The sequence below is a fragment of the Pleurodeles waltl genome, chromosome 7, assembly GCF_031143425.1.
Source record: "Pleurodeles waltl isolate 20211129_DDA chromosome 7, aPleWal1.hap1.20221129, whole genome shotgun sequence".
In the NCBI taxonomy this organism is placed as follows: Eukaryota; Metazoa; Chordata; class Amphibia; order Caudata; family Salamandridae; genus Pleurodeles; species Pleurodeles waltl.
Genome location: NC_090446.1, coordinates 994,994,192 through 995,009,481, shown reverse-complemented (window position 1 = coordinate 995,009,481; position 15,290 = coordinate 994,994,192).

The following is a 15,290-nucleotide window of genomic DNA, read 5'->3' as shown; positions in this document are numbered from 1 at the left end:
CTAGGTGTCTAGTTTTAAAACATGTGCAGGTTTTGTAAGTTTCCCTAGATGCCGGCTGAGCTAGAGGCCAAAATCTACAGCTAGGCCCTTTGCAAAAAACACGTCAGATTTCAATGTAAAAAGGTGATGTGTCCATGTTGCCTTTCCTGTCGCGTGCATTAGGCCTACCAACGCAAGTGAGGTATCATTTTTATCAGGAGACTTGGGGGAACACAGAATAGCACAACAAGTGTTATTGCCCCTTGTCTTTCTCTACATTTTTTCCTTCCAAATGTAAGACAGTGTGTACAAAATACGTCTATTTGAGAAATGGTCTGTAATTCACATGCTAGTATGGGCACCCCGGAATTCAGAGATGGGCAAATAACCACTGCTGCTCAATACCTTATCTTATGCCCATTTTGGAAATACAAAGGTTTTCTTGATACCTATTTTTCATTCTTTATATTTCAGCAAATGAATTGCTGTATACCCGGTATAGAATGAAAACCCATTGCAAGGTGCAGCTCATTTATTGGCTCTGGGTACCTAGGGATCTTGATGAACATTCAAGCCATATATATCCCTGCAACCAGAAGAGTCCAGCACACGTAACGGTATATTGCTTTAAAAAATCTGACATTGCAGGAAAAAGTTACAGAGTAAAACGCTGAGAAAAATGGCTGCTTTTTTTTTCGGGTCAATTTCTATATATTTTCTTTTTCAGCTGTTATTTTCTTTAGGAAAACCTTGTAGGATCTACACAAATGACCCCTTGCTGAATTTAGAATTTTGTCTACTTTTCAGAAATGCTTAGCTTTCCGGGATCCAGTATTGGTTTCACACCCATTCCTGTCACTAACTGGAAGGAGGCTGAAAGCACCAAAAATAGTAAAAATGGGGTATGTCACAGTAAAATGCCAAAATTGTGTTGAAAAATGTGGTTGTCTGATTCAAGTCTTTTTTGAGTGTCTTCAGAGAACGTTCTGATTGAGGGAAGAAGCGAAGGTAAGGTGACCTGTATTGTTGCACACATCATGCATACACCCACCTGCAATTTTGTGACTGTCTACGTAGGTTAGTGTTTTAGAGCGACAGTTTAGCCAGTAGCAGAGATGGCGTCTTGTTGGATGACTGCTGCTCACGCCCTAACTCTGGTTAAAGAGGCAGCTCTGACTTAGGATCAGAGACAGCAGATACTGAGACAGCATCTGAGGGTTAGGACAATGGTGCAGACTCTGTGAGTGATTTTTCAGTCAGAGGAGTCCCATCCAATAACTCCTCTTCCAGTGATTCTGAGGGAGGTGATGAGGACAGTCCTGCTGTCCCTTTGCAAGCACAGTCTGTGCAGCAGGACAATAGTGGGTTAGACCAACCCAGAGAGCAGGTGAATGCAGTGGCAAGCACAGAGCAAGTGCTCTCTTGGGAGCTCCCCAATTTAGTTCAGCCCTAAATTCCACCGCCCACATCGTATTGTGGAGAAATCAAAATTACCTATCACAAAACAACCTGGTTTTTTAAGGCAGGGGCCTGCGTTTTTGGCCCTGGTCTCGGCAGCCATATAGGGAAACCTACCAAACCCAGACATTTCTGGAAACTAGACACCTGGGGGAAGTCCACAGAGGTGTGGCTTGTGTGGATTTCCCAAAGTTTTATTGCCCAGAATACCCTGCAAAGGTGAAATGTTGAATAAAAACTCTGTTTTTCTTGCATTTCTGTCACACAAACTATAGGAATATGCTGGGATCCACAAAATTCCTACCACCCAATGTTTCCCCACCTGCCCTGATAAAAACACTACTCCACTTGAGTGCCTGTTCCTAGTGCCTGCCTCAGGAATGGATCACCCCCGGGTCAACAGTTGCCCTTATGTAAGGACTAACGTTGACCGTTGTATGATCCATTCCTGACACGGGCACTAGGCCTACCAACACAAGTGAGGTACCAGTTTTATCGGGATACTTGAGGGAATGCTGGGTGGAATGCTAGTATGAGGACCCCGGAATTCAGAGATGTGCAAATAACCACTGCTTCTCAACACCTTATATTATGCCCATTTTGAAAATACAAAGGTTTCCTTGATACCTATTTTTCACTCTTTATATTTCACCAAATGATTAGCTGTGTACCTGGAATACAGCGAAAACCCATTGCAAGGTGCAGTTCATTTATTGGCTCTGGGCACCTAGGGTTCTTGATGAACCTACAAGCCCAGATATCCTCACAACCAGAAGAGTCTAGCAGACATAACGGTATATTGCTTTAAAAAAATCTGACATAGCTGGCAAACGTTATAGAAGAAAACTTGGCTGGAAATGGCTCTTTATTTTACCTCAATTTCAATATATTTTTATTTTAGCTGTTATTTTCTGAAGGAAAACCTTGAAGGATCTACACAAATGACCCCTTGCTGAATTTAGAATGTTGTCTACTTTTCAGAAATGTTTAGCTTTTTGGGATCCAGCATTGGTTTCACACCTATTTCTGTCACTAACTGGAAGGAGCACAAAAAATAGTAAAAATGGGTATGTCCCAGTAAAATGGCAAAATTGTGTTGAAAAATTTGATTTTCTGATTCAAGTCTGCCTGTTCCTAAAAGCTGGGGAGCTGGTGATTTTAGCACCACAAATCCTTCGTTAATGCCATTTTCAGGGAAATAAACACATGCTTTCTTCTGCAGCTCTTTTTTCTCATTTTTCTGAAAACAAAAACTACATTTTAGCTGTATTTTGGTTAATTTCTTGGTCTCCTCCAGGGAAACCCACAAACTCTGGATGTTGTAAAAAAAAGGATGCAAAATTGGCATGGATTGCCTATGTGGACAAAAGGTTTTGGAGGCCTAAGCGCAAACTACCCCAAATAGTCAAAAAAGGGCTCAGCACTGGGGGTGGGGGGATGGCCCAGCATCTACAGGGTTAATCAAACCACTAAGCTGCCTGCCTTGTTACAGTACTCAGACTCTGTAGTGGAAAAAACTCTACACACACTAGGGGACATATATTTACTAACATTTCATGCAAGGCAGCGCACCAAGTGAAGTTGCTGAGCTGTGTTGCATGAAAAAGAGAGAAGAACAACACCAGACCCTCAAAGATATGGCACAGTTCTGCTTTCCCCTAGTGCTGATTCACTTGTGGCTGCGTAGTGCCGAATCAGGAGCCCTTGTGTCATGGCACAAGGGTAACTGCATTGTGGTCAGGATCATTTTGTGCAGGAATACTTGTCTGCACAAAAACAATACGTCAATGCAGCATATGTGCAAAGAAGAAATAACGAGGAGAAATAAAGACATATCTCCCCGTTTTGCCAGTCTCTAGTAGGCACAGCATTTTGGCAGAAACCAAGTCTCTGTAAATATGGATTTGCATCATACATAAGCAGATGGGTAGGAACACCCTACCTGATGCAAGGCAGCGCTATATGCTCACATCCTAAATTGAAAGGAACACATCCTTTCTTAATACAAAAAAAACTATTTTTAGACTTTGCCAAACCTCACATGGGACACCCCATCTCCAAGTCAGGTATTGCGAGGCTGGTTATCAAATGCATACAAATTTGCTATGCCAAAGCTAATTGTACACTAGTTGTGGTCCCTAGAGCTCATTTTGAGAGCAGAAAGGGTGCCACAATTGCTTTTCAAGGCAACATCTCTTTAGGTTACATCTGGAAAGCTGCTACTAGATCAACTCCACACATCTAATACTGGCAAGAGGCTTTAAATGGCCAAACTGTATATAGAACCTTGTTCCAATCATCTGCATCATCTACCAACTCTTTAAGAGTAAACTGCTTAATGGTCTATGAAGATCATGTTTATCTACATCCACAGATGCTACAAATAGAAAATGTTACCCTGTTACTAGCTGCTTGTACCGTGTATTTCTGTAGATTCACATGCACTCACTCTACTCCCCAGAATCAGCAGTTATCACAGATGTTCTACTCCTTATCTTACCTTTCTCACCTGACATAGTACCCTTCACTTCTATACTACACAGCATTACCCTACTCACCCACTATCCAGGAAAATAATCTCAGGTGGCGGTGTTGTACTGGTAATTGTGGAACAAGGAAAGAGTTATAACAAGTCTTGTGACTTGAGATTTTCCTCAATTTTTTTATCGTAATATTTTAACTAAAGCACAATTTTTAACTTGTGCAAATGGATGCCCTGTTTTTCGGTCTTGCCTGTACAGTGCAAGAGCAGCTCTTGCAAGGGGCATTTATTACAAAGGGCTTGGAGGTCATTCCTTTCTTACCATTAGCTGCCTTCATTGTCATTCTTCTATGCTGCCCCTTAATTACCTTTTCTTTCTGTAGAGCATTGGCCAAGCACAAATTGATTCAACTTACTTAGTGTACGTCTGCAGACCACGCTGTGATTCAGGTACTATTTTTCCACTGCCAGCACCTGGCTTCATCTCCTTTATCTCCAACTGGTATAATCCATGTTGCTCCCTCCCCCACTAGCCCTTTGCGGTCTTAAAACACATTTATTTGTAAACAAGTCAGTTCTTGCAGAAGTTATGTGAATACTAAGTAGCCCCTGCATCAGCCCAAAACCATCAGATAATTACAAAGATCGTAGGTTAAGATAATTGTTAGCACAGTGTACTGTACTATAATCACATTTATATAGTACTTACTTGGCCTGACAAGGCATTTGAAGAGCTATAGGGCAATTCAGTTGCACCTCGGGCAACTTTCCATACCACACAATGCCAGTCTACACCACACAATGGCACTCCACTCAGTGCAACTCCATGCCACACCACACAGTGCCGCACCACGCCACACAATGCCACTCCACACCATGCAGTGCCACTTCACTCCACAAAATACCACTCCACTCAACACCACACAATGCGACTCTACTCCACTCAATGCCACTCCACTCTGCCACTCTACACCACTTCACTCTATGGCATTCCATCATTTCTGCTCTACTACACTCCACCCCACCACTCTACTCTATGCCACTCTTCTCTATGCCACTCCACTCTATGCCACTCCACTTTATACCAGTCAATGTCATTCCACACCACCATACTATATGCCACTCCACTCGTTGCCACTCTACGTCACTCTACTATTCACCACTCCAATCTTTGCCACTCCATTCCACTCTGTGCTACTAAACTCTACACCACTCCACTACCCTCTACACCACTCTGCTCTTCACCACTCTACATCACTCCACTCTACACTACTCCACTCTATGCTGCTCTGTGCTGCTCTGATTTATGCCACTCTGCTTTATGCCAATCTACACCATGCCATTCTATACCATGCATCTCTCCTGTCACTCCACTCTATGCCAATCTATTCCACACCACCCTGCTCTACACCACTCTGCTACTCCACTCTGCTACTCCACTCTTCACCACTCCATGCCAACCTACACTCTATACTCTTCATCAGTCCACTCTACTCCACTCTGTGCCATTCCGTTCAATGCCCCTCTACTCTATACCACTACATGCCACTCCACACCACTAAATGCCACTCCACACAACTCTGTGCCACTCCACACCACTCTATGACACTCCACACCACTCCCTGCCACTCCACTCTACTCCAAGCCACTCCACTCTACACCATAAACTCTACTTCATGAACTCTACTCCATGAGCTCCACTCTATGCACTATAATCTATGCCACTTCACTCTATGGTAGTCCACTCTACACTATTCTACTCTACACCACTCCACTCTATTGCACTCCACTCTAGGCCACTGACTACTCCACTAAATGCCACTCTACTCTACACTATTCTATTCTACACAACTCTACTCTGTGCCACTCCACTCTATGGCACTCAACACTACGCCACTGTACTCAAGGACACTCCACACCACTCTAAGCCACTTCACTCTTCACCACTCCACTCTGCTGTATGCCACTTTGTGACACTCCACTCTATGCCACTCCACTTTGTACCATATTACTCTGTGCTCCTCCCTGCCAGTTGACTCTACTCTGTGCCACCCTACTGTACACCAGTATACGCCACTCCTCTCCACTCCACTCTACGCTACTCCATGCACTCCACTCTATTCTCCTCTATATGACTCTCCTCTTCAGAAAGAGCAGAGTCATCAGAGATACAAGTCTTCAGCTATAGGCAAAAGAACCAACTTTGGATCAAGCTGGAACACCCAATCCAGCACATAAGTAAAACAAAGTAGTATCTTTTCTCAATAGGGGTCAGGGATAGACAACTCCTTGTAACGTACATGAAATCCCCATCCTGAGCGAAACAGTGAAGGCAAGAGAGTGAAGCCACAACACCCACCCTCCACAAACTATGCTGTGTGAGATATACACAAAGAAGGTATTGTAGTTGTGTGAGGGGAAACCTGGTCGATATTGCTGAATTCCTTCGAGTTTCCCCCAGTATTCATCTGCAAGGGGGCCTGGATCACCCTCCAATGCTAAGTGCAGTTTCTCAAAGGAGACAGCCATGTTATTAATTAAAGAAATCAATTTAAGTGATTTTATGGTTGCTTAGTTCTCCCAGAAGTAATGTTCACCCCCTGCAGGATTGAACTATGGGAGATCATCCATTCCTGAGATGTACAGCGTTATTGGATGACTAAATTGTACATAACAAAACATTGCTACTCTGTTAATTGTATTGGTCTTGGTAGGATTTGAGGATCGTACCCACCATCTCATCTCAAAGACAGGATGTCCTTACAGTATCCCACTTGAGGAACCCCGTTAGTGGAGTAACCTGTTGCAGTGCCGTTCCCACCCAGAGCAGTGTTTGTTTAGTCATCTACCCATCCCAGTCCATCTTCCTCAAGGTTTCTTTCCAAAGCGTGAATTTAAGGTTAACATCAATAATAAGTATAATATATTAAAAAAGTAATTTAAAAAGAACAATAAAAACAAAAAAACAATATCTAGGCAACTTAAATAATTTTATTACATGTAGAAGTGCAACTAAAAAATATTTAAAACAATTTGTTATTCATAAAAATATAATTGTCATTTAATAAATGTGAAATTGTTAACTCATAATACAACTGTTATGTTTTAAAAAAAGAAAATAACCATCCTTTTTCATTAATTTAAGCTTTTACATTTTAGGTATTTATTCTTGGTTGTGGATCTATTTCTGCAGTTGGTGGAGTGTTGTGGTCAATATTGGAAGTGCTAGGAGCTGTTGTCAGGTAAGATTGAGTTTAAAAAAAAATACTAATATGTAGGCTGGGCACTTTATTTTATACAGAGACGGCAGAGGCAGGTTGAAGATAAATGATGTTTATAAGTATGTAATATAATGTTGTTTTTTCAGTTTTACATTCCCATACAGATTCTGTTCTTAGGTGCACATTGGGGCAGTTGTTATTTTTAACATTTTATGTTTGAAAAGATGGATCATACAATTGTAAATACTTCTTTTGAAACATAATTGAAAAAAGAAGACAACAATCAAGAAGAGAAGACACCGTAACATTTTGATAATTTGTTTTTTTTAATTTTCATGTGCTCATGAAATACTATTTTTGGAAAAAAAGTTACACTTTTTTCAGGTTCTTATGGATTTTATAAATAAATTGTGTGATTTTTCAATGTATATCTTTTTGGGGTGTTTTGTCACTGTTTACATTTACTTGACTATTGGGTTACCCAAGACTCTTGGTAAGTGGATTGTGAAAAAATCATGTAAATGTGTAAGATCAATATTGAAGGACCTAACTAATTGTTTCTAGGTAGTTTGAACCCCCCAACATAGAAAATCGATGAATTTTGACCAATAGCCTTTGAGGCCTTTCTTTACTGTTTTTGGACACTCGAGGATTCAGAGTACCTGTTGAAGATTGTGCTGCCTCATTTCCTAAAAACGTCATTCCTTTTTCCAGGAAATGGCACATATTGAGCTGTTGTTTACCAATTGAACTGTTAAAGGAGTAAATGCCAACCCTTGATGGCAGTTTTAGTTTTTTTACCTCCCTCTAAGCAGGTCTTGTGTCAGTTCCCCTACTTAATTGGAAAGCATGGTTACCTCCTGTGATGTGGCTTGATTATATGGTCAATCAATATATCTTAAAAATAATTTTAAAGAGATGCAAATTTTTCTCATTTTGTGTAAAAAATCTCATTAGATAATTGATGTGTAGAAATCACCCAGCTAATCAGGAGGTACAAAACACAAAGCTTCAAGCGGAAAAACGCATAATGACTATACCCAGGAAAGATACTCTGACTTCAAAACCCCATAGAGACAACAAGAACCATATGGAACTATTGTCATTTGTGACCCAATATATACGGCTTATAGCCAGGATATTTTTTAAATCTTAAAACGTCACTGGTCTCTACTGACTGAAATCCCGGGTCTTAAAGGGCACATACCTATAAAACCTAAGATTACTTACCGCAGAGTGACGACATTGAGGGATCAACTATGTCCCAGTTATATCTCTGTCCCTAGTTCAACTACATGGCTCTCCACGAAACTGAGGGTTTTTTCACTTGTCATGAATGTAACATCTGTACTTTTGGTCTTGACAAATCTAAAGAATTTTGTTACAACAATACCAGGACGTATACTATTAAGAATTTTATCAATTGTAATACGAAATTCGTGATTTATGTCCTAGGGTGTGTATGTAATATAATCTATGTGGGAAGTACCAAACATTCTTTAAAACTCAGAATACAGGAACATCTACGTGCTATTAGGAACAATGATAGTAGTTATCCACTAACAGCTCACATATTATTGGTCCACCCTAATGATGCACAGATTTGGTTTCAGGGGATTGACCATATTCCAATGCATCCTAGAGGGGGCAACAGGGAATTAAAATTACGTCTGAGGGAGGCAGCCTGGATCTGCCGTCTACGAGCGGTGGAGTTGGGCCACAACACTGATCATGAACTCCACTATTTTTTATAACACAGTGTCTGTGTTCTAATTAACAAGACCATGCATGATTGGGATTATTATGTCTAGTAATTGAATGTCAATTTTTTATTGTCTTTAGAACGAGTTCACAATTGTCTTTAAGGACTTTACTGTATGGTGTATCAAGAATTAGTCCTTATGGCCTGTAAAATATTCATCCATATATTCTGAATGTTATGATGTATAGATTACATTTCAATTTGTTACTTGTAATGCTGTCGTATGTATCATCAGACCTGTACAGTTCTTCATGTGACGAATAGGTTTGATTCGCTTACTATCAAGATCTGTATATAGATTTTGTTTTTTCATTATCTATTTGACACATATGGCATACCTTAAAATGCCCAGTTACTTCTTGTACAATACCATTGTAACATGTTCAAGACTTGTACTGATCTCTCTGTAACTAACACGTCTCGACCATTATGTTTTTGAATATTGTAATTTGCCCCTGCTGCCAATTTATTTGGTCTTATCAGTACATTGAATATTTAATGGGTAAAACATGTGCTCTTCCTCCCCTTCCCCACGTCTCTGTGCTTTCCTTCTCTCTGTTCTTCTCAATATTTTGTGGCATCCAGTCTGTCCTTACAGTAATACTTTGTAGATACCTCTAAGATGGCCCCTGTATTTCAGTCCATTTTCTATTTCTCTGTCCATGGAGCACCGATGCTCGGTGTTTTATGCACTGTTAGTAAGACTTTCACTCAGAATACTGTCAAGCTTTTTCCGGATACCTAACGGATTTGGAGGTTTTTTATTAATATTTGAAACTGTGCACCAGCGGGGGGTTTTGCTGCTACGCATCGGGACTGGCGTTTTCCTGTCCGGCCCCGTTTCGGCGTAAACAGTCGTTCTGACCGTGCTACTGGCCATAGACCCAGCCTTATTCACTTTATCAGTACTCTTCCCGGTAAAATATTTTCTTATTCATTGCATGTTTGACATTGTCTGGGCGGTTGGATTTATGGCTTTCTTACCTCCACTAATGGGGGCTTACAGGTATCTGTGTTGTGCCTCTTTTGATATCTTTCCTGAGATCGTCTAGAAAAAGTATGTTTTCTCCAGCTAAATTAACTGCCTTTTGATGGGCACTTAACAAGTAATTTTTCTTTTTCTTTCACTTTTTATTTTCAGTGCAATTCTAGTATTATTGACTGATGGGATTTAGTTTTTCCTTTTAGTATACTTTCTCCTTCTCATCAGCATTGATATGCCTCTATAGTTTATATCAGGAACGGCCTTTTGGCTCTTCTAATTTTTTAAATTTTCCCTCTGCTAGGCACTTTACAAATGACCTTGTCATCGAATATTATTGACCATGACCGACTGGATACTACTTTGGTACGCCCACTCTCTCTTGTACTATCTTTTCACACTGTTTTTTCGACTTCTAACTCTAGTTCCGCACTGGGTGGAAATTTCGCTTCCCTGGCTTATCATATTATCGGTGCACTTCTATTAATCCTTCTCTGCTTTCCTTGCCGGTTCTTCTTAATACACTGTACTCTGTACATATTTGAGCATTTCAAGACACTTCTTATTTTGATATGGTAATATATATGCACGTTTATGTCCCGTCACATATATTTGCTCTGTCTGGAATAGGGACTCAGGTCCTGTTGGTATGTAGCGTATTATCGTTCTTTTATCTAAGAAACCATTTCCCTCTTTTTTTTTTTTTACATTCTGTATATCTTTGTTCTATGTTACATTACAGCCCTGAAGAAGTCCTATGTTGATGGGCGAAACGCGTTGGCTGTCATTTCTATGTACCTTTTGCCGTAATAAGACTACTGTGCGAATATTAAGTATTGGAAACGGAAAGAAATAAATGGAAGGTTTGCTTCATCACCAGTACTGGGGAATTGGACTCTCTTTATCTACCGTATCTGAATTGTATTGTATTGTAATAGTATTTATATAGCGCTTACTACCCCTGACGAGGCGTCGAAGCGCTTTTCGGTGAGTAGCACGCTACTCTTGAACCCAACAAGAATTAGTGATGGATTAGTATCTGGAAATATGAGTACAGTTTTAGTATTATTATGAGTTAATTTGAGCCGCAGATATGAGAGTTTGTTAGTTAGATTGACTGGAGTAATGGAGGGGTGGAGGAGGAAAGAAATCCAGAAGTGTTAATTGGGAGTATATCCCTCATTTATTAAACTCAAGGGCTTGGGATGAGTAAAGGGGGATGGAGGAGGGAAGAGTCTGTGGAAGGGTTAGGGAGAGCATAGTAGCAAGGTGAGATAAATGAGGAAGAATTTAGTAGGGTTGTGTGGGAGGTCATGGTAGTAGAGTGAGGTTTGGTGAGTTAGTTGTGGAAGCGGAGGGAAGAGCTTAGGCAGAGTTATTTAGGAGATGAAAGTAGTAGAAAGGATTTGGGATGAGTCAGAGTGGGAATGGAGGATAGTTTGATAGAGACATGACATATGATGATGGGTAGATAAGTGTGATAAGATGAGAGCAGGGATTCATAGATATCTAGCATAACAACCCACCCAGGTGCCATGCAATGACCCTCGAACATGCCAAGCACAGAAACAACATATACACATATATATATATATATATATATATATATATATATATATATATATACATACACATACACACACACATACATACATACAAACACACATGAATACACACACATATATGTACATACACCACATTATTAGAACCATGGGTAAATACATAAGGTATAAGGTGTAAGTACCTAGGGTACCCACTACAAACAAGGCCAGCCTCCTACAACAGTACCTTGCGTTTGGTTCACAAAAGGCTACCAAGAACACAGTTTTAGACAGAGGTTTAGTGATCTTAGTTTAGAGTTTATGGGGTGCTTAAATATCAACCTCTGGCAAAAGATTTCAAAATTACAGCACATGGTGTGGGGTAGCAAATTTAGACATGCATACAGTTTACAGGACGGATGTGTAGAAGTGTGCAGATTATATTGGCAGTTCTCACATTTACAAGAGGCCCAGGAGACTGGAAAGCCTGATCAAATGCCTCATACTAGATTATCAGTATTCCCCTTAGAATTTTTATGTGGCTACCAATTCAAATTGTCGGCTTCAGCTTCTGGTAAGACTTGTGTAGACCAGAGTGACCTCAATCAGTTTAGTGCCAACATTTGCCCTAGTCATTCATTCATATATATTGCCGTTTTCTAGCATGCAGACAAGACTTAAATTGGGGGGCGTGGGTCAAATAGCTTTACACGGAACGTAATTACAAGTGAGAACCAACACATCAAAATGTTGGACTTTTTTTTTTTATAAGGCCCTTTCCATGGCTCTATATAGACTTATCGCAGGTGAGTGTGATACAGAAGTAACTGATATTTTGATCCTCTTTAGAAGGTTTTGAAGAAATTCTTTCGGCACACACTCAGGCAAGGGTTGTCAAAGTGTTCCTTTCATTTGGAAGGCTGTAGCTCAGTAAGGAGGATACAATATGTTCAGTTTACCCAAGGCTAACATATAGGCTCATAATGCACTGGGAGAAAGATTTAGTCACACTGGCTGGTGACCAGTAAATAGCTGCTTTCCTAGTGGTGCACCACCTTTTATTGTTTATATCATTGGGGTTCCGTTTAACTCTCAGGCTCCCTATGCAGCAGGGGCCTTGGTGAAGCTGCACACTTTTGATACCAGAAATAATCACTTTTTTACTCATTATTGTAGACAGTCAGGCAACTACAGGGATTAGTGTGTTACCTATGAGCCTGCTGCATGTTTTGTGCAAGAGACAGGTAGAGCCCTGACGAAGGAAGATTTGTTGGCCAGCCTCAAAAGATTTAAATTTAAAGTGAAACTGTGGGAGAAGCTTACAGCAGATATCTGGACAGAGTTGAGCACCCTAAGATCATACCTCAATGAACAGATCGCCCTGCTAAGCTGAGATCTGTATGTGGTGGAATATAGAATTGTTGAGGTTGAAAGTGACCTAGAGGCTCTGATGGTAAAAGATCCACCCACCATGGGCACTTGCACAGAACTTCATGCCCAAAACGAGACATTTATGAGAAAGGCTGAAGTCCTGGAAAACTGATCCCATAGGGATAAGATCCGAATTAGGGGTCCTTGAGAGGGGGCATAGGGTTCAGAACTTGAGCACTTCGTTTTTGGACTCTTTTCACCTTTAATACGTGCTGATCCCAACTCGATCAAGCTATAGCAGGTTCAAGCATGGGCCCCCACCAACTAGAGGGATCGACCAGACCCCGGGATGTGTTGGCTAAGTTCCATGAGTCCAAGAGGAAGGAACGGGTCCTCCAGGCCGCCAGATCCAAAGATGATAACCAACACAAGGGCTACCCCGTACACTGTTTTATGACATTTCCCCTGTAATGCTTCTCAGACGGCAGCAGTTCGGGCCAATCACAAATCACCTCCACCAAAATAAAATCAGGTATTGATGGCTCTATTCATTCGGTATTGTGTTTGATAATGGAAACTAGTGGTATCAGATCTCGGGTCTAGCGGTGGTAGCACAACTTCTGGGGTTTAAATTGGACTGAGGTCTGAGCTGCAAGACCCGACCATTTCCCCATTGGCAAGTTCAAAAGTCATAACACCAGCTGGGGCCCAGGAAGAACAGAAACACATTTCGGAAAGAACACTTATGACTTGTGAATATGGCCCCATACAGGTGCCCCGTCGCAGGGAAATGGGGCAGCTCCCTCAGGACTTGATGCTACAATAACTATACCTATAGAAGGGCACTGATGAGGTAATATTAGGGATACTACATACAACCCTTTGGTCACGCTACACCACCACGCCCTCTTCTCTGTTGACAGTGGTCACATATCCTCCTCGAGAAAAAGGGGGATCCCTTTCACTCAGACATGGAGTCTTTTGCTATTGTAAGATTGTTTGGTATTATGTTTCTATTCTGGTTTATTTGTTTCACACTGTTTGGGGTTCTGGGGATAAGAGGGGGGAGGTCTGGATGGGAGGGGAGATAGAGAGCTGTCACTCCTAATGAGGTGAGCACTTCTCATGTCCTGCATAGCCATTTGGATTCTCGACAGGCACAAACACTGCATGTCTCCGTCTGTTTCCATTGTGACTACCCTGCACATTTGGGGGCGGAGGCTTCTAATAATCATGCTCCATGGTACTCGGTATGGTTACGGTCCACTCACTCATTGTTGAGTGGTAGAACGCTCCTAATGAACAGACCAAGATTTGGCAATTTATGAAGCAGGGATGGTACGATCTCATTGAATTTCAGGAAACATACCTAAAGCATGGAGAAGAGACTAGTTTTCAGACACAAACTATACCCCCAGGCATATTACTCATCCAGCCCTACGAAAAACAACAGAGTAGCCCTCTTTGTGCATAATGGACATAATCGATGGCAAGATCTGTATGTCTGATCATGTCCCAGTAACTGTGACATAAGATCTGGGGAGCCTGTCTCTGAGATTTCTCAGATGGATATATAATCCTGGCTTGACTAGTGACTTTTTTCTCTGTCCCGAGCTAATGGAATCCATAAAGGGCTATTCCCAACATAGTGACACCCCGCACAGGTTGCTGGCACAGCTATGTGATGCCTTTAAGGTGGTACTGCTGAGGACTTGCATAAATAAACTGTCATATTTTAGAATATTCAGGCAGCAACAATGGGAGGCTCTTGAGAGGGATCTTACAGAACTAGAAAGAGATTACAAATTATCCCCCACATTCTCTAAGCAATGGCAGCTTGTGGCGCTCCAAGGCAGATACGCACTATAGACACTGACATGGCCAAACGTGTTCTCCTCTAACTAAAGAACAGACATTACTTACATGGTAATAAAATAGGCCCCCCACTTGGCCTGCCTACTATGCATACAACGGAAACCCCACTATGTTAAAGATATTGTTATAAACGATGATACTAGGCTCACTAAGGAGGAAGACAAGTTTGTGGCTTTCCTCTCTTATGTATCCAACCGTAGAATGAGTACCCCAGCATAGAAGCTCAAACTGAATACCTACAAAGGGAAGCCTCCCCAAATTTACTGAGCCACAATGTTCCCAGCTAGAAGACCTTATTGCAGACCAGGAGGTCAAACATGCCATTAAGACCCTTAAAATTAATAAGGCTCTTGGACCCAACGGGTATATGGGCATTTTTTATAAAACATTTGGGGACCTACTGAGCCCTTACGTGGTGAGAGTCTACAACTTCTTTCTGGCTATTGTCAAATGCATAATAACCCCAGGAGGGTGGTCCACCTGGTCAAAAAAGGCAAACAAAAAAGTAATCCTGACCGTGTTGGTCACTTAGACGCAGAAAACGTCTTCAACCAGGTAGACTGGCATTTCCTAGCCTGAGTAGTACAGACTGCGGGCTTTGGTCCCAGCTTTTTGAGTT